Raw genomic sequence first — 20,625 nt, 5'->3', positions numbered from 1 at the left:
TTGGTCCTGGTTCTGATGCTTGCTAGTTCTGTGAATCCAAGTAAGGATTTCCTTTTGTCCAATAAACATGTTAAGAACATCCACAAGTTTCCAACTGGTTTAAACTGGTTACACCTTCCCACCATTGTGCCGCCACTAGCCAGCCAGAAATGTTGACGCAAGGTGGGATGGACCATGCTTTCATGTTGTTGACAAATTGTGACCCTACCAGTAAAATGTCACAGCTGAAATCTAGACTCATCAGACAATGCAATGTTTTTCTTTCAATCTACTATCCGGTATTGCCTTTTTCGATCAGCTCAAACCAGTCTGGCTGGCGAATGTTTAATATATACTATTGAAGTATAGCTCATTCTCACACTGCTGTTAGAAAAAAAAAATAAGGACCACACAGACAAAGACACAAAAAACCGCCCAGAGTGACAAGCAGATAAAATGGATGAAGAACAAATTACATGAGCAGATGGATCTTTTTCTCTCAGCAGGATGGCAGACAGCATGAGTCAATCGGTGAGGTATAACCCTGCCCCCCCCCCCCCCCCCACCTCACCCCACCCCACCCTTCCACAAGTTCACACCTCTCTCCCATTTTGCCTAAGAACGGATGCTATCCTTTCTGCAGTTCAAACCCAAACATCAGTCTCATATTGCTCTCATACCATAACGGCGAAGTAAGGCCACCATTATGTGTCCGCCTCCCCGACAGCTTCCAGCACGACACCTCCCTGAGTCCCATCAACACCCCCCCCCCCCCACCCTGTCGCTTTGCTGAGTGTTGTCGCTGCCAACCATGGTCATTCCATCTTGAAAATAAATAACTTTGAGGAGATAAAGGCCCCCGCTGTGATAGGAGAGCACAGAGGAGCCTCTGCTCCACGTGAAGATAATCTGGGTGGAGAGAAGAGGCCACCGCCTTTTATCTGCCTCAAACACCCCCCCCCCCCCCACACACACACACACACACACACACACACACACTCCCCCATCAAGCAGATAAGCATCACACCCCACCATCAGTTTTTTTTGTCCTCCCCTCTGTGCGTCTCCAAAACGCGGCGGGCGCTCGGCTTCGCGGTTCCTCCGTGTTCTTCACTCCTGGGTCTGCGTAGCTTTGATTGAGGCTAACTGCACCGGCCTGGAACTGCTGGGTTCATGGTGCGGTGCATGGAGGCTTCGCCAACCCTATCTTCACAGGTCACCACCTTCCACCTGCCACAAGTCCTCCATCTTCTCTCCTGCACGAGTAGTCGGAGAGGAGAAAGACAACACGGTTCTTATCAAGTAGCCTCATCAGCCTTTGCTTATTGGGACGACAGTCAATTAATATCATGTATATCACAAATTGCTGCCTTGTAAACAGCTGTGTATTCATCACACACTAATAATGATGGAGAACAGATGTGCCATCTCAATGCCTTGGTAGGCCTCATCACAACTTGTGCATTACAAATAAATGCAGCTGATGTGCACATTATAACAAATGTGTGTGTGAGCTTTATTTCCCAGCTTCCCCCTAGATAAGTTTTGGAGAGAGAGAGGAGAAGTGGAGCAACAGGGAGGTGTCCCTCAGGTCCAGCTCTCCCGCTGTGTGCCGGATGCAGCACTTTGTCTAACACATGAGGAGATTTTTTTCCCTGCTGTCCCGACAGCCTATAAAACGCTGGTAGGTGATTAGAAGAAAGTAAGCTGAGCACGGTCTCTAATCGCTGGGGTTTATGGGCCGCCGCTGCTCCGTGCTCGGGTGAAGGGATTGTGTTGTGATCCTGCCAGGGATCAGGGCGTTAGGAACCGTGGAGGAGCGGAAAACGGCAGAGGAACCCAATGCACCATCTCCACATGGACTGAAACATCTCACTCGTCTCCCCAGTGAGAAGGACAAAGGGAAGGGTGGGACGTCACATCTTATCACACGTCTGAAAAATTGCATCATTCATAACATATTCACCACGTGGGTGGAGGAGGCCATACTTCAAATGACTTCAAATTTACCTGTTGTTTACCTGTTGCGTTTACCTGTTGTTTCATACCAGGGAGAAACTGTGCAAGGCAGGAGGGATTTTTTGGCTTGTGAAATGTCACGGTGAGGCGGCCCCCTACCGGTCGCCTCCGTCCACAGCGGCTGTTGTTGTTGTTGTTTTGTTGCGTCGTGTGCGTCCCTCAGGTGGACGGAGCCCGTGATCCGTCTCACCTGAGGGTCGTTTGTTTGCCTATATATGTCTTGTCTTTGTACCAGTTGACCGCTGGTCAATATATCCTTGATTTGGATCTTCGTCAGGGGTTTTTGGTTTGCGCACTTTTCAATTAAACCATCCTTTTTCCCTGAGACTTGGCGTGATCGCTTCCATTTTATTTCGCTCACCCTGCCCGTCACAGAAATTTGTGTTTTAATTTGTTTTGAATGGCTCGTATTATAATCATATGAGAAAACCATACAATAATATATGTACAATACAATACAATAAAAATCTTTTAAATGATTTTAAGCAACAGATTTTAGGCAATAGAGACAAGTATCAAATAATGTGAATCTGCTTTGTTTGTTTCAAGCTGAATTATTTGGTTACACATAACTATTTCAAATAATAAATGAACTAAAACTGTAGGCATAGATTCATGTTGTATCAACATTATTTTCAATATTGTTAAGTAGATAATTAATATAGCCTGTGACGGGCGCGAGGGAATCGAGGATGCAAAGACAAGGTGCATTCAAAGGCTACGTTTATTAGGCTTGACGCTGAACACGCTCACGGCGTGTCGAGTCAACGGTTAGGTTAAACACGCTGAACAGTACACGCTCACGGCATGCTGAAAAAGTCCAACATACAACGAATATCACTTTAAACACTCCACACAGATCACATTAAAGACGAACACCAAACGATACAAACAAACACACTATATACACGTAGCCTAACAAGCACCACGTGAAACACATCAGTCTAACGAAACAAGTGAACACACACACCCAGCCACACCCACGGACGTACATATAAAGACACGGACTACATTAACACACGCCTGAAGGGAGGGGTTCGAGGCTGTAGCATGATATAGCCTTATATTTATGTAACATAAAACACATGACAAAAACTAAATAAATTGCACCTGTTATCTGTTATTAAACTGACTGATTTACCCCAAATAATTTTGGGTTGTTTCAACAGAACTTTCATGATATCTTATTTTCAGAAAAATCTGTTAAAAACTGCAAAACAATTTCCATGGTATTGGTTAGACAATATACTCAACAAGTGAAAAATAAGGCCCAATAGAATCATCACTCAGAACAGGATCTCCCTCTAAAATTGATGTAGACAAGGAGAAATCTGGTCACGGAAGCTACAAAGAGACCCACAGCAACACTAACAGAACTGCAGCAGTGTCTTGCTGTTCCTACACATGACAACAATCTCATGCATTCTTCATAAGCCTCAGCTATGGGCTCGGGTGGCGAGACAGAAGCCTTAAAAAGAAGTTGAGCTAAAGTCCAGGTAAAGTTTGCAAAAAATAAATGAAATCTCCCAAAACCAAGTGTAATAATGATGATGGCCCTAAGCACGCCACCGAATCAACAAAGGATTGAGTTCACAAAAAAAGATCAGGATTTTTGGACCGCACCGGCAGAGCCCAGATCTAAATCTAATAGAAAATCAGTGGGGTGACTAAGGAGGGCCGTGCACAAGTGACGCAAAGCCAATGTGACTGAGTTTTGCAAGGAAGAATAGAAATATACTGATAAGTCAAGATGTACCAAATTGGGTTGAGCTTCCCCAAAGGCACAACAAGAAATATCATCATTAAATGGCAGTGCAAATATAACACTGAGCACAATCACTCGTTTAAGACGTTAACACTGTGACAGTTTGGGGAAATGGCACCCTGATTCACACACACCCACACACATCTTGGTTTCATTCACTCTTGTATCTCCCACTTACAGGCAGTAATATAGTAGAGATCTAAAGCAGGTAAAGAAAATCTGATCAGGCTAAAGCGTAGTAACTACACCGTGGGGGAATATTGTACCATCTGTGACAATGGGGGAAGTCCTCTTTTCTATCATGAGTTTGCAAAAATTTATGTTTTTTTTTTTTTTTCAGAAATTGAAATTTGGCACTGTGATAGGAGGAGAGGGAAACCAGGCAGAGAGAATTCTTTTGACGTACTGTGACGTTCGGGCTATGCCAAGGACGAGACACAGAATCCTCGGTTTTGGAGACAGACGTCACTTTACTTAGAACAGAGAGATTGCGCAATCAGCGCACGATAAACATGAATACGGTACACAACGTGCAGACTTAGACAACGACGAGCACGGGACACTGCGCGAGCGCACATTAAATAGACAGACCACATTAGCCCCATGTGATTACGAGACGATTCACAGGTGAGACACATTATTCACACAACATAGCCATCACCACGGAGTTCCGCTGACGCAGACAAAGCACGTGGACAACGTTTACACACGCCCAAAAGGGAGGGGCCGGGGTCCTCAACGTGACACGTACAAGGTTTTTATTTGACATGAAATGTACACATGCAATGTAGAATCAAATAAAGACTGACAAACAACGCAGACAACATATACAGTTTAAAACACTGACGCTAACTAGAAACACCTGCAGCACATAAAGCTAACGAGACAAGAGACAGGTGCAACCAATAACGCAAACAACACTAACAACACAGATTAACACAGGCACACGCCAAGATACACGATCGTTTATGGGGGAACGTGAGCATGTGGACATGCTGAAGGTCAGGGGTCAGGGGCTGTACCGTGACAGGCATGCCCATTTGTAGCAGAGGTGCTCAGAAATGCAAGCATACAAAAATCATTAGTCTTGCTAAAATACTTTTAAAGTTATTTAGCAAAAAACAAAACGCATATTAGCATGTTGCCTGACATTAGCACTACAAACAACCTTGTGGATTCTTTGGTTTAAATGAACCTGAACCTGCAGGCATTTACTTCCTCCATATGAAATTATACTGGAATGCTACAGAAATCCCTGATTCTGCAGAGAGTGTCCCTTGCCATGGTAACTCTGCCATCCAATAATGCGGCAAATTGTAAGGGAGCTATCCGACAAGTCCTCTATGGACTAAGGAGATGGGCTGTGTTTGAGGAACTAACTTCTGCTGTCTGGTTCCAAGTCAGGAAGTTTAACTCTTGTTGATCTGGCCTACAACACCAGCTAAATATCACAGAGAACATGAAAGTGTTCGCAGGGCTCAGAGTATGCACGTTTTGTCTCAAGCACTAAGACTGGCCAATTATTGCTAATGAGTTTATAAGTGAAGGATCCCACGAGAGCAAGACTACAACCATTATGTCATTTCGTAAAACATTTTGATCCATTTACTCAAGTGTGAGAGGATGTAGCTCCCTAGAATATTCAACCATAAATACTACATTCAAACCTTTTACTGAGATTTCTGACCGAGGTTCTATATTCCAAGCAAAAGGCAATTTCATACACTGTCAGTAGTATTAGGCCATCTGAAATCTACACATGCACACTCAAAGATGTGGCCCAAAGTGCTTTTCATAACCTCTTGCAAGCTTTTGCACCTTGGACACCATCTAAAAAGGATAACTGCAAACCAGCTGAAGTATGGGGCCAGGTCCTTTGTCAGGTACCCTGTGAAATTACCCATCTTTCTGGCTAAAGGATCTAGGCAGAAATAGCCCATTACCATGTTTCCACATGCTGTGACAGCCACGTGCAGGCAAACTGAATTCACTATTATGCTTATTAACTAACTGTCTATGTCCTATGACTGCTCCCTATCTGTCTCTATCTGGAATGAGGTCAAAATAGACGATACCGTGGCTGTTCGGCTTATTAGCATCAAAACGGTTGATTAGCATATAAATATGTAACAGTGAGCTTATAACTGTGATCCATTTACAACTCGAATCATGAAAGTTTTACAAACAGATGGCAGATCAATGTTCAGTGGGACATATCCTAATAGTTGACCAATAATGTGACGCTGTAATAGTCCTGTGAAGCTCTAACTGAAGCTCTACTCTAAGTCTGTAACCTTCTCGGAGACATTAGCAGTGGAAGAGCCTGACGAGGAAACTTATTTCATACACACGAGTAACGAATGGGCAGGTGGACTCCTGCCATTGTGGTCTGGTACAACCAAACCACTAGGTGACAGTTGTCATCTAAGAGTTGGCGAATATTCAATTTCACGCAGAAGAACTAAAAGATAAAAGGCCCTTTTTCAGTGTTTGGGGCGTCTGCAGCTAGTGAAACACTGCAATTAGCAATTCACCAAATGGCAGACGAAAATACTAAGCAGCACGTACACGTAACGATACCACCGCAAATGTCACCGTGTCACGCTAAAAGACGAGAGGCTGCTGTGGTGAGGCTCAGCGAGCTATAAGAGCGTCTTTACTGTGAGACACAAGGAGCATTGATCCTGTGCTGACCTCTGCACCGCACACCTGCGCTTTACCCTCCATCATTTATTCCCTTCCTACCTCCATCAAAATGGAAATGACACTGACAGATAACCAATCTATATGGTAATATTACACCAGTTTACCCCCATACAGCAGCTAGGCGACCAGAGGAACCAGCATCACTGTCTCCTGCAATTCGATGAACTACACAGACTGCTGTACATGCACCTCATGGACGTCTTTGTGCGAGGCTTTGAACGTGAGACCTGCTTAAGGATTTTGTGCAACTAAATAATTCTCCACATTTCCCTTAGCAACAAATGAGCGATACGGTGTCCAAAGTAGAGAATAAAGACTTGTATTGTAATTGCTGGCCATTTTGTTTACAAAATGCACAAAGTGCTCTTGTCTCTAATTGTAGAAAACTTGTTATTTTTAATAGGCTATTGATTCGGCCATTAGTTATATGGTCTGTACGCATAGGCAGTTAGCGTATAAAGCGAGTTTAAAATGCAGCAGGGTGGTATGTAGGGCATCTTGTTATTTCTTGTCTTTTCTGGTATATTTTCCCCTACTATTCCCAAGCAGCTCCGGTGTCTCTCCCCAGAGACCTGCGTCTGTACTTGGGTGTGCTTGCATGTCACACCCCCCCACCCCTCCCCAGTATAAAAGAAAATGTATTGATGGTAAATTCAGGGCTACCTGGTCTGCCTCTTGACATATTCAATACAGAGCTGGGGGAGTCCAGTGTTCTGTGCCAATTTAAGAGCCTGTTGGTTTTTCAGAGAAACTCGATTGGGTGTGACTCAGCCTGTACTGGTAATGGAGCGCATACAAGGAAAGGTCAGGCAGTCTGCTATGTCCTCCCCCTGCTGTCTGCGTGTAGAGTCAGGCCCCTGTGCTCCGTTTTATCCTCGCTGAAGCTCTACTGGGCTTTTCCAGGATGTAACGGGTCATCCGACCCCTGCTCAACTCTACTCTGTCTGCCTTTGAAGGCCTGGAGCACCTCAGAACGTTGGGAAACTTCTTGAGGAAGACTGTGAAGAGAGATGGGGCAGCTCGCGTGATGCATACGGACGCCAGGCATGCTATTAAATGGACATTGCAGAATTTTCACTTTAGAATGAACAGATATCATTTGCTCCACTGTGTATTTTGAAGATGGTCATGGAGCCATGTGAGCCTAAGTAAAAAATAATAAAACATCCGGATTGTCAACCTGAATGTCATTACATTTTTCCCTGAGATATTTGTCATATTTCTTACTTTCTCTGGCTAATTCTGTGGTTAATGTTAAGCTAGTCCAATCAAAATGCCCTGGTGAGTGCAGGGTTGCCAACTCTCACGCATTGAGCGTGAGACACACGCATTTGACCGTTTTCACACGCTCTCACGCCACACTTCCGATATCTCACGCCGAAAAAAAATATCCAGTTTATTTACCTCAGTAATACGTTACTAGTTCGCTAGCTCTGGCGCCATCCACCGGCGATATAACACTGAATCTGTGTCCATTTTACGTTCGCCACCCCCCCCCCGCTCAACAACTTTCGTTGGCCCCCCCCCCCCCCCCCCCCCTCAACAAAATACACTCGCCACCGGCTCCAGGTTAAAATCTCACTCCAAGCGAACGTCAAAAGTTGGCAACCCTGTGAGTGTCAAGAAATGGCTCAGTTGGAAATGACATTTAAAAGAAAGAAAGAGAAAGAAAAAAATATATATATATATGGCTGGAAGTAGCCATCAGAAGATGGATACACAAGATGGGTACACTGTGGTCATAAATGGACATGGTCAGCAACAATACTCAAGTAGGCTGTGGTGTTGACATGATGCTCAATTGGTACTAATGAGCCCAAAGTGTGCCAGGACAATATCCCCCACACTATTGCACCACCACCACCAGCCTGAACCGTTGATACAAGGCAGGATGGATCCATGCTTTCATGTTGTTGACACCAACATCTGACCCTACCATCCGAATGTCACAGCAGAAATCGAGACTCAGACCAGGCAATGTTTTTCCAATCTTCTATTGTCCAATTTTGGTGAACCTGTGTGAATTGTAGCCTCAGTTTCCTGTTCTTATCTGACAGGTGTGACACCCGGTGTGGTCTTCTGCTACTGTAGCCCATCCACCTCAAGGTTCAACGTGTTGTGTGTTTAGAGATGCTCTTCTGTATGCCAAAGTTGTAACGACTGGTTATTTGAGTTACTGTTGCCATTCTATCAGCTCAAACCAGTCTGGTCATTCTCCTCTGACCTCTGGCATCAACAAGGCATTTGTGCCCACAGAACTGCTGCTCACTGGATATTTTCTCTTTTTTGGACCATTCTCTGTAAATCTTTGAGATAGTTGTGCATGAAAACCCCAGTAGATCAGCAGTTTCTGAAATAATCAGACCAGCCCGTCTAGCACCAACTATCATGCCATATTCAAAGTCCCTTAAATCGCCTTTTTGAACTGCAGCAGATCGTCTAAGCCAGGGATGGGCAACTTCCATGATAAAGAGGGCCATCATTTTTTCAGCACTATTATTGGAGGGCCACATGACCACGCACTTCAAATAATTGGATATGAAAGACACTACAAATTATTCTCAATAAGAACACATTTAAATGAATTCAGATCTGTATGTTTATTGCACCAACATACATCTATTTTCTGCATATAAATGCATTAACATGTCCTTAATAAGCAACAAAGACAAAACATTTGCTTAATAATAAGGAATTTGAACTCCTTCATATCAAAGAACTGTAATGCGTAGCGCTGCGGAGCGAGGAGGCGGACACAAACGCTGAGAAGAGCGAGATTTAATAAGGGGAATTCCATAGGCGAAGTCGTTTGTACAGGGTCAAAACGGGAGAGCCGTCCAAGTGGTCAACAGGACAAGCAGGAGTTCTAACAGGAGAGCCATTCACAACGGAGAAACACAACGGAGACGGAAAATACCAGAACAGCGATGACAGATAATCCACAAAACCGAACAAACCACAAATAACCGACAACTGGCGAAACACAGAGATACAAGTACACAGGACTAAACTAGACACAACTGAACACAATGACGACACGGGCGTGGCAGACAGAGGGAAACCAGGGCAGCAGACACGCAGGGCGGGATAACCGGGCAAGGAACAACACCGACACGGGAGAGGGGGGTGTAGCCCTACGTGACAAGAACAAAAAAGTCCTGCTCTATCGTTTTTTTTTTCTTTAAATTATTAAATAATTATTGATCTATTTGCGGGCCGCATTGAGTGAGGCCCTGGCCCACTGTCCGCCAGTTGCCCATCCCTGGTCTAAGCCATGTCTACATGCCTAAATGTATTGAGTTGCTGCCATGTGATTGGCTGATTCGACATTTGCATTAATGATCAGTTGAACAGGGACCTAATAAAGCTGGTGAGTGAGTGTCACGGTACGGAGGGCCCCCTGCCGGTCACCCCATCCACAGCGGCAGTTGTCCTGTTTTTGTTGCGTTGTGTTCGTCCCTCCTGTGGGCGGGCCTATGATCCGCCTCACCTGAGAGTTGTTTGTTTGTCTATATATGTCTTGTCTTTGTACCAGTTGACTGCTGGTTATTATATCCTTAATTCAAATCGAGTCACAGGTTTTTGGTTTGGGCACTTTATACATTAAACCCTCCTTTTTCCCTGAGACTTGGCGTGACTGCTTCCTTTTTCGTTCGCACCCCTGCCCGTCACAGTGAGAGTGTCCGGTGAGATATATATATATAGATCAAAAGAATGGCTCAATGGCTTGAAGCTGAGCTTTTCATTGCTGTATTATAATAGCAGAACTGGAGGGCAAAACAACATAAAAAATAAAAGCTGCGCTCCGTTAACTACATCCAGCTATTTCTTGATTTACCAACTTGCTCATAGTCGCTGTGTATTATATGCAAGACTCGGCTGCAGAGAAAAAAATGTTTTAAGCTAGAACTTTAGAGCCTTTAGCACTGGAGGTGCTGCTCTCTACCATTTCCTATGTAGTCGTAAAAATCAAAATGTATTTTTATATGTGGAGCCCAGATGTGATATTAATCTAGTACCATAAAATTTTACGGCTTCATGCCAGTCCTATTTTAAAAGAAAACCATTCATCTGAAGTCTCTGTTAACGGATGCCCAGATGTCCCCAGATCTACAGGAACATGTCCTCTGTATCATGTCCTCTGTGATTGTCAATATATCCTAGTTTGTCTTTAGAAATCCAAGTTGCAGTCGGGCAACATACATAGTTTCCTCCTTCGAATCTCAGTCACCACGGAGACCAGCCACAGGAGAAGCGTGTACATCCCTCTCCTGCAAATTCATGCCTCTTTCACTAAGGACTAAAGCTTTCACTGAGTGTGAGGCATGTGTGTGTGTGTGTGTGTGTGTGTGTGTGTGTGTGTGTGTGTGTGTGTGTGTGTGTGTGTGTGTGTGGCAGTGCCAGGCCACGACAGTCCTGCAGGATCAAGTTTTACCTTCCACATAGGATGAAAGAGGTCGGACTGCCCACACCACTATGACAGACACCCCGGGGGTTGAACTAGGGGAAGAGACCCAAGTTCATATTGTAATCACATTTATAATCATATTGAAATCATACTGCAATTATGTTAATTGCCATTTTTCATTTGTTGAACAACCCACCTATTAACTGTAATGTGGATTTAATTGAAGTTTTGTTTTTGTTTTGAGATCGTGGTGGAACAGGTATAATATAGACCAGAATCAAAATCCTCTAATATTGTTTGGAGTCAAATATCTTATTGGTAATTGAATCAAAATAAAATGATTAAACTTCTTTCATCTGTAAATTACATGGTGCCTACTCAGATTGGCAATTAACTTGTAAAATCAATAAATGAATAAAAAAAAACTTTGGTCTGAATTCCCCAACCACCCTCCTCTCACATTACTTTAATATGACCATTTGCTATGTAAAACTATTTTTAACTCCTGAGTTTCAGTCGGTACTGAGAAAGCCAGCTGTAAAAATGTTGCCTTGGTTACAGAAAAATGGACACACAGCCTAACATTATGAAAGGGTCTATTTCAGGAAAACGTGTCCTGAAATTGTCTTGAAATAAATGTTATCTGGAATTCAAACACTAGCGTTGTGACGTACTTGACAATAGCTCTTGGCCTTTAAAATGGTATGGTATTATTCCCACAACAGTGACAGTATCAGTATACTCGTATCTAGGACAACACGCACACATCCGCCAGTCACTCTCACAGTGCCTTCCCCAGGCCCCTTGTCCAGATTATTAGCACTTATCAATGGCTCCTGTCTCTTCTTCTGTTTCTCCCATTTACCCCTGCAGGTTTCCATCTGCAGCCCTTCACGACGGCCTCCCAGAGAGACCGCGGCCGAACCGCCTCGTCCACGCGGCCGAACCTCGCCGCCCCTCGACGCCCTCTCCTCGACCTCTGTCTCCTTGCGCTCGCCCGGTTTATCCCGGATGAACCGTCCTTCATCCTGTCATCCCTCACGGTGCCAAACGTCGCTTCTTTTGATCCAGTTATATAAGCGGTTTGCCGATTGATCCATGCCATTTTTTCACAGCAACGTTGCGTTAAGCAGGTCATTGATTTCATTGTATTTATTCATCTGTTTACAGTATTTATTATCATGTTGGCACAAGGCAAGGTTCTACCTCTATTACAAAATCACCTCAAGAGCGGTACCAGTATATCAGATGAGCTCAGTGACATTCACTTCCGTGCTCACTGTGTGTGTGTGTGGTGTGTGTGTGTGTGTGTGTGTGTGTGTGTGTGTGTGTGTGTGTGTGTGTGTGTGTGTGTGTGTGTGTGTGTGTGTGTGCGTGTGTGTGCCTGTGCATATGTGAAATTAATGCAAATGTCAGAACAGAATGAATTGGCTTGTATTTTTAAGCCCGTCTAGGAAATAGAAAAGGTTCGGCATTTGCTCTCAAGACATTTAGCAACAACAACGGCTGATTCAATAAGCAAATGTTAATGGGCGTTCCTATAGGAAATGTCAGCATAACTGCAGATTTGTGGTTTACTATTTTATGTTAACTTCGGCAATAACACTAAAAGAAACAGATCCTTACAGTAATACATTTTCTCATTAACAGCACAATGTAATTAAGAATCTAAACATTTAAAAGTCCACCGTCGTAATACCGGACATGAAACTCCACGCCTGCAAACGTTTCAGCAGATTTGATTTTCTGTCTCGTCAGTACAATGAATGTACTTGTATTATACAATGAAATTATAAGTAATAATGTTTAAAATGAGTGGTTATGATTTAATGAAATGCATATGTAGCAGATACATTACTGCAGTTTAAGGTTTCCTGCGTCTTACCCAACATCCTTCAGTTCGTGGTGAATGCAGTAATGGTACCCACCTTAAACCACCTCGGAGACTCTCGCTGTAAGACATTTGCACATATCTCTTGTTGAATCTTCCTTAAGAGGCCTGGCCTTTCATGTAGTGCTTCAATTCAGCATGACCTAAAACAGGATAATCTTGTTATCTAAAATAGGAAAACCTGTTATTACAAATGTAGACAAGTAGAATACCACAACAGTAGCACCAGTTTTCCATTGCAAAGTAGATTGGTGTGTTCTCAAAGAAATAACATTTAGTGACACTCAGCCCAATAATTCATAGCAATAAATTATAATACGACCTTCCTGTTTATCTTCTCATTGTCGGTTTTATTCTGAATCATCATTATATTTTTGTTATTGTGTTTGTAAATCTGCAAAAGTGTAAATGTATGCTATGCAGACCAGTGAGAAATATGTGATAAGCTGTGATGTTTATGAAAATAATTATGTTTCCTGATATGCATGGATTGTTTAAAGATGCAGTACAAGAAAGCAATTAAATTTTTAAAATATCCATTTGTCATGCTCTTCCATATATCGCCTATGTGTGGTTATTTTAAAGCTGTTCTCCAAATACCTACAGACAGCAAATGGGTGCAGGAGGGTGCATGGAATTTAATTAAGACATCAGGCCATAGTTCCCCATCATCTCTCTCTCTCTCACTCTCTCTCTCTTCCTTACCTATGCAAATCCTTCTCTCCCTCTCTCTCTCTCTTCCTCACCTATGCATCCTTATCTGCCTTTGAATCCAAGACTATGTTTGAGTCTGTGTTTCTGAATTTTACCCATGAGCTATTTTTCCTAATGAGGGATCGTTTCCTGTGAGCGCTGCTTACTGTTATACACTAATGACCAGCGGATTTCATCATTGTCAGCACAGATCCATGTTTAAGCTTTGCTTGGCTGAGGAAGCCACGCTTTCAACGAAAAACGTGGAAAAAAAGGAAAACGTAGACAGGCCTGTTGGACGATGTTAATGATGACGATGTTGATGTTGCCAGTGGGTGGGAAAACCCTCCAAAGTGATTCTTCCTTACTCCGTTTAAATGTTTGACTCCGAATTAAATATTCATTCTGCCGCTTAGCACACAACCCACTTTCAGAACCAATTACCGAGGCCGTCTTAGTGAAGTCTCGTGGGCTGCTCCTTCTCGCTTTGCCCAAAGTTCAGCACCCGGACCGCATGGTCCCCGACAATGACATGCAGACAGCAGCTACACGTGCGGTGTCCACGCGCTCTGATGCTGGTGCACATTACTGCCAGTCACATCTGTTAGGCGCTGGAGAAAGTTCTGCACCCAACGCCCCTCCCAACGGCACATCCAGGTTTCTCTCTCCCACGGTTCTTCATACTTCGGAGGCTATAAGTGTTAAAAATGGCCTCCTGCCAGTGGAAAGCTGTAGTTCTGGGAGAAGCTGTTTTATTTGCCACGAGGGCCAGGAGGCTCAGCAGACGCAGCTAAACATATCTCCCCTTCTTACATGAGCCAAAGATTAAAAACAAGCGCTTGTCTGTTCTCGTTGTCTTCCCGATCAGCGAGCCACTTTGATTCACCAACTCGCTGTTGTGCGTCTGGTGAGCGGGGGGCGGGGTGAGAGGGGGAGAGATGTTTTTAGACATTTTCAGCTGCGATGTTTCCTTCTAACCGAGCTTGAAAGTTGAAGTCTAACTGACGATTCACGGCAGTGGGCTCTTTTTTCTTTCTTTCTAGCCCTTGATCATTGTCTGTGCTGTGTAATTTTAATTGTTCCTCTCTGTAAGGCATCAGATTCTGACATAAACAGTGAAAAAGGTTACTTATTACACATGCATGCATACCACAGACACCAGCAGTATAGGCCAGCTCTGAAAGAAAAGAGGGAGAACGAGTTGACAGTAATATCAGGCTTTGCAGATCACACTAGTACTGGTGCTCAGACCGCTACTTTCCACACTGGAGACATGATGCAAAGCAATAATTCATATCCATAGATATGATGTGGAACCATGTTCTTGGCAGGCTAAACAATGCATATCAAATCTTCTGGTTGGTTCAGTACAAAGCCCTGTTAAGCTTTAAATCTGGTTCTGAATAAGCAAACCAGAACATGTGGCCATATGTGTTGTGCTTGAGATGCCTTATGACAATATAAGCTATCACAATATACAGTGAGGAAAATAAGTTTTTGAACACCCTGCGCCTTCATACATTGTGATTTCCAAATATTTTTTTTGATTATGTCTCTCACTGTGTATATGCACCTAAGACCCCTCCATGATTTCTAAGTGGGAAAACTTGCAAAGGTGTTCACATACTTATTTTCCTCATGGTCAGCTGTGATGTGAGCTTTGACCACCTGCACCAGTGAAACAGTAGACACCCACCACTACCCTTGACACTGCCATGGGTGGCTAAAGCACCCCCATAATCACAAACCAGGCCATCCTCTACCATCTGTTTTAGAACGTTTCTTCACCTGAGAAAATGCTGCTCTTCCAAAGGGGATAAATGAAGCCACACTCAACATGAGCTAGGGTCATCGCCATGGAAGATCAGTGTGGTTTGAACATCGGTGTACCATCTTCCTGGGAAGAAGAGAGGACAGTGGACTGATTTTTCTTCGAGACCAAGCCATTATTAGAAACCTGAGTGGCAAGATAGGACATTTTTGTGACTGACTGAATGGTGAAAAAGGAGAGAGGTTTTTGACTGACTGAGCTTTAAAGTGAAATAATGACCTGTCCCTGCTGGAATTAAGACTTTCCACCCATTTCTACATTTTAATAATATATATGATATAATATACACTCAATCATACATTATTTAGCATGCTGAGCATATCAGTTCAGCAGTTCAGTGTAACGTTAGGAAGAGACAGGGAGGGATCCTTATGCAAAAGCACAGTGCTCTTTATTTGGCAGATAGATACAACCAGAGAATGCGAGATGTTAATGCATAAACGGAGTTGATCTAATGCCGTTTGTTGAGAGTGGTCTATCCGGTCCGGGGTCGTAACGGGAAGGCAGAGTCCGTACGGTACCTGAGGGCTAGGCAGAAGACGGGGTCGAGGGAACAGGCAGAGGTCGGTACACAGGAGAAACAGCAGGGTATGATAACGCTCGGTATGCAACATAGTTGGCAATACTTCGCGACGAGGTGTTGTGATGACGGTGTATATGAATGCCTGGAATGTGGGCGTGGTGATGAGGAACAGCTGAGTCCTTAATGGCTATCAGGTGACATTCCTGACATTCAGTATGTCTAAGATTAGCTGAGCTTCAACTACTTGGTTTAAATGTCTCTAGTCTGGTGTATTTGACTCATTACTTCATTACATTATATCATAAAGCCTGATCTATCATGAAAACTGAATATCAAAATGTCTTTTATTAATAAATCAATATTAGTGAGATATTGTAATGCTGTAAGAGTGTTTTTGATGCAATATATTTGTAATAAAGTGTAGTAGTTTTGATGAAAGTGTTGTAAGGTTTTAAGTTGTTAGGTGTTATAAGGTGCGTCTTTGTTATAACCCATGAGATATGTTTACATCTTAATGTAATGATACAGTATGTTGTAGTCCTCTGCTTGGATTAATCTGGAGCTTTATCAGATGAAGAGGTTTCTTAGATCTTGTCTCTTTGCAATCTGTGAGTGTTCCTCTGACCATGAACATGTCCATCAGGGTTCCTGTTAACATGATTCCCTGTGAAGAGTATATTTATTTCAAACATCCCTTGGACTGTGATTCTTAGATGTGTGTGTGTCATGGCACTTGTCTGTGATCTCATATTGATCATATTCACAGAAAAAGGTCGGTGTTCACATGAGGCACACGCAATGTCTGTCTGGCAGGAAACGAAGACATTTGTGGACCGATCCGGTGGCGATGACACGTTCTTCACATCCACGCTCGTCCGGTCCCTCTCGCCCTCTCACACGTGTTCTGACATTTCCTCTCAGCTGGGCCGGCTGGTTCGTCCCTGACATTTGCTGTCCGATTCTCACCACTCCTCATTAGCAACTCGAACACCAATTAGCAGATCGTGCGGTCACTAACCTTTCCTGGTTCATTACCACAGTGCTTCTCTTAACGAGCACAATCACACACATTCTCAAAGCCACGGGTCCATCAGTAAAGGTCTCAACTTAGAGGGGGTCTTCGACCATCCTCATCATCTCCTTCCTCCACTTATTGTTAGCAATGGTGACCGGCTGTTTAAGGGTCCCTGAACATGGCAATGTCCCAGACTGCCCGTCTGTTTATTTTGTCTACCTACTTGTCGTTTGTTGGTGTCTGTTGGTCTGTCTGTCAATCAGTCAGTCAGTCTGTCTGTTTGTTTGTTTGTTTGTTTGTTTGTTTGTTTGTTTGTTTGTTTGTTTTCTTCAATGTGGAATGAATCAGCAAGCTTGGAGCTGGTAGTCTGGCCCAAGCTGATGAGAGATCTGCCCAGCAGTCTGGTCCCTGTAAAGTAGCTTGAGGGGAAAAGTCTAATCCCTCCACCCAAAGCTCTGTAGACACTGCTGTGTGTCTGATAGCAGAGCGACAGACTTCAGTAGCCTGCAAGTGATAAACCACCTATACCCATCTATCACTTTCTCAATTAGCTGCTGATAAGCGCGGATGGCTGGACATATCGACATTTCATTAGCAGATGCCTGCATAGCAGTGGGACAGCTAAGCTAAAGGCTTGGCCAGCAGCATCAGAACCAAACAGATGCAGAGAGGCACGCTACAGTGACCACATAAAACAGCTCCGATTAATATCGCCGCAGGGAGTCAGCCTGAACCCAGCAAAGGAAATGTAAATCGATGTGAGAAACGAAACGAAGTATTTCAGAATTCCACAGAACTCCACAGCCGCCAGAATTCCTTTCTTCTCCATCTGTCAACTAGGCGACGCATTCTGTGGTTTCATAACACTTTTGAAACGTGGTGTTTTGACCCATCAGTGAAGGTCTATCCGTGGCTTTGACAGCTTCAAATTGGCTGTCAATAAATAAACACCTGTCTGTGCCCCTGCACCATTGTTTGCAGCACTGTAGGATGGCTACACTTCAGGCTGCTGTGAGTCTAGCCTTTCTGCTGTGAGTCCAGCCTTTCTGCGCTGTTTATTTATTATTTTTTAGTGTTCACTTATTTCAGTCTTATGACACCTACTTGAAACAAGACCTTCCAAAACACCAAGGGACCGAACTTAGTGAAACACTTAAAGGACTGAAGGATACTTAAATACTCCAGAATACTTAACTGTCAGAATTGCAGAATAAGGATCATATGTAACCATTTGTGTTATTATTTTCTAAAAAAAATTTTTCATGTTTTCATTTTTCCTGAAGAGAACTTGATTCCTTCTCTAAGATTGCACACTCTTTCAGCCATGCCAGCTTATCAAACCATAATTTTTCTGCTCCATTCATTAAGTAGCACTGACCTTTTTAACATATAGATCTATCATGCAATACCGATAAGACTTTATAATAATGTGTCCAAACGCAGTTCTAGCAGCATACAAGAACATTGCCAATTTATTTTTGCTGGTACCAGGTAAATAAAGTTGTCTGATAACAGAAGCAGCCTGAATGGCCGCCAGTTAAACAGACCAGGCCTTAACGTCACCGTCTCTTTTTAACAATGTTGCATTATTAGATTATATATTTATGCCTATGAAGATGTGGGATTTTTGCATTGTCCAAATGTGTGAACTGTTTATGCTTGGCCCGTTTGTTCGTACCACAGCTCACTTGCTAGCAGCAGTTCTGACTGGCTCGCTGCTCTCCAAATCTGGGGATTTACAACCCCTGGAGATTATAATCCCTCCAAACAGTTCAGCTGAATGGAGCTATTAATACCCTTCAGCAACAAATACACCAATCAGGTGTAAAATTCCATCTCTGCCTGGCTGCCTATAGCTTGTGTGAAAGACAGACAGCTTGCCGAATGCAATGATACTGTGTGATGCGTTTAGGCAGGTAAGCGAGGGTCAGATGCAGAGGGAGGAAGAGCTTTGATTAATGTGAAAAGGGCAAAGACTACGACCTTTAGTTCAGCTGGGAAATCACCCTGTATCCACCGCGTTCCTCTCACTCTCTGCACTCTTGTTGATTCACTTAAATCCTACCAACACCTGGGAATCCCTCTTTAAAAAGGAATGTTACTCTGCACCCCCCCCCCTTCCTGTTTAATAGATTATAGCACATCTATATGGTGTGTTCAGAGGCAGCATTTTCTCATACAGTCACTAGCTGGGTTGTGTGTAGTTTAATGTAAATGTCTGTTGGACATGTGTGGGAAGATGCCAACGGCCACCATATTTAAACGTTCAGTTTGCAGAGAAGATGCTCTTAAGAGCATAAAACCTAAGAGTAAAACATCCCCCTTAATTGTATTTTCTCTGTGGGAAGTTTGTTGTCCAAACGTTTAATCTCAATAACGCCTCACATAACGCTGTATGCTCTTTATAAGTTTCAGTCACGTGACTTGTAAACGGAAATGGAAACGGGTTTTTTCATAGAGCAGCGTCAGTACTGAATCTCCTGCGAGAAAGTCTTGAGTGCCACCTAGAGGTCAATGCTTCAACTGCACTCAGCGTCAGTGTGCTATGTTGTAAACGTACACACATAATAAGAGCGCAGATATTGACAAACTCAAGTTTAGCCTACTGTACTTGTTGCATATTTTATGTCATACGTTGCATTTTATGTAGTAATAAAATGTATTAAGTCACTATATGGAAAATACAGTACAACAGATTTTGAAATATATTAGAAACAAAAAAATGACTATTGTATCCTGGACATTTAAACCATTGGCAACGATGCTAGGATCGGTAATCTGATTGCATCAATTTAAAATGTCTCTAGGGTGTTCCATAGAGTTGTGTGTTGAGGATGGTGGACATTCCAGGTTCAGAAAGTAAAAGTCCTCACCATGATTTTACTCAGGCTTCCTGGATTGTGTTGATTCCAGTAATTTTACCTGGTTTGCACTAATTAGAAATCCATCAAGCTTGAATAAAATCCTGGGAAGGAGATTTACTTTCTGAACCTGGAATACCCACCTCTGCTAGTGTGAAGTGTGTGAGCTAGGCAGGACTTTACTTGTGTGTCCAGTGTGAAATGTGTGAGCTGGGCAGGACTTTACTTGTGTGTCCAGTGTGAAGTGTGTGAGCTAGGCAGGACTTTACTTGTGTGTCCAGTGTGAAGTGTGTGAGCTAGGCAGAACTTTACTTGTGTGTCCAGTGTGAAATGTGTGAGCTGGGCAGGACTTTACTTGTGTGTCCAGTGTGAAGTGTGTGAGCTAGGCAGGACTTTACTTGTGTGTCTAGTGTGAAGTGTGTGAGCTAGGCAGAACTTTACTTGTGTGTCCAGTGTGAAGTGTGTGATCTAGGCAGGACTTTGCTTGTGTGTCCAGTGTGAAGTGTGTGAGCTAGGCAGAACTTTACTTGTGTGTCCAGTGTGAAGTGTGTGATCTAGGCAGGACTTTGCTTGTGTGTCCAGTGTGAAGTGTGTGAGCTAGGCAGGACTTTACTTGTGTGTCCAGTGTGAAATGTGTGAGCTGGGCAGGACTTTACTTGTGTGTCCAGTGTGAATTGTGTGAGCTAGGCAGGACTTTACTTGTGTGTCTAGTGTGAAGTGTGTGAGCTAGGCAGAACTTTACTTGTGTGTCCAGTGTGAAATGTGTGAGCTGGGCAGGACTTTACTTGTGTGTCCAGTGTGAAGTGTGTGAGCTAGGCAGGACTTTACTTGTGTGTCTAGTGTGAAGTGTGTGAGCTAGGCAGAACTTTACTTGTGTGTCCAGTGTGAAGTGTGTGATCTAGGCAGGACTTTGCTTGTGTGTCCAGTGTGAAGT

The 20,625-nt window shown here is 43.4% G+C and overlaps 1 long non-coding RNA gene across 1 annotated transcript; it reads right to left on the bottom strand.

The window, feature by feature from the left end:
* Nucleotides 1-1,093: 1,093 nt before the first annotated feature.
* LOC143522610 (uncharacterized) lies at nucleotides 1,094-14,187 on the bottom strand. Its single transcript, XR_013133075.1, has 3 exons — nucleotides 13,906-14,187; nucleotides 12,806-12,911; nucleotides 1,094-1,235 (listed from the first exon to the last, which is right to left on the bottom strand). It is a non-coding gene; the product is annotated as an uncharacterized LOC143522610 (long non-coding RNA).
* Between the last annotated feature and the right edge of the window lie 6,438 nt (nucleotides 14,188-20,625).

The sequence above is a fragment of the Brachyhypopomus gauderio genome, chromosome 9 (assembly GCF_052324685.1).
Source record: "Brachyhypopomus gauderio isolate BG-103 chromosome 9, BGAUD_0.2, whole genome shotgun sequence".
NCBI classification, from domain to species: domain Eukaryota; kingdom Metazoa; phylum Chordata; class Actinopteri; order Gymnotiformes; family Hypopomidae; genus Brachyhypopomus; species Brachyhypopomus gauderio.
Note: the sequence above shows the minus strand (reverse complement) of the source record. Positions and strands in the feature narration are given on the sequence as shown.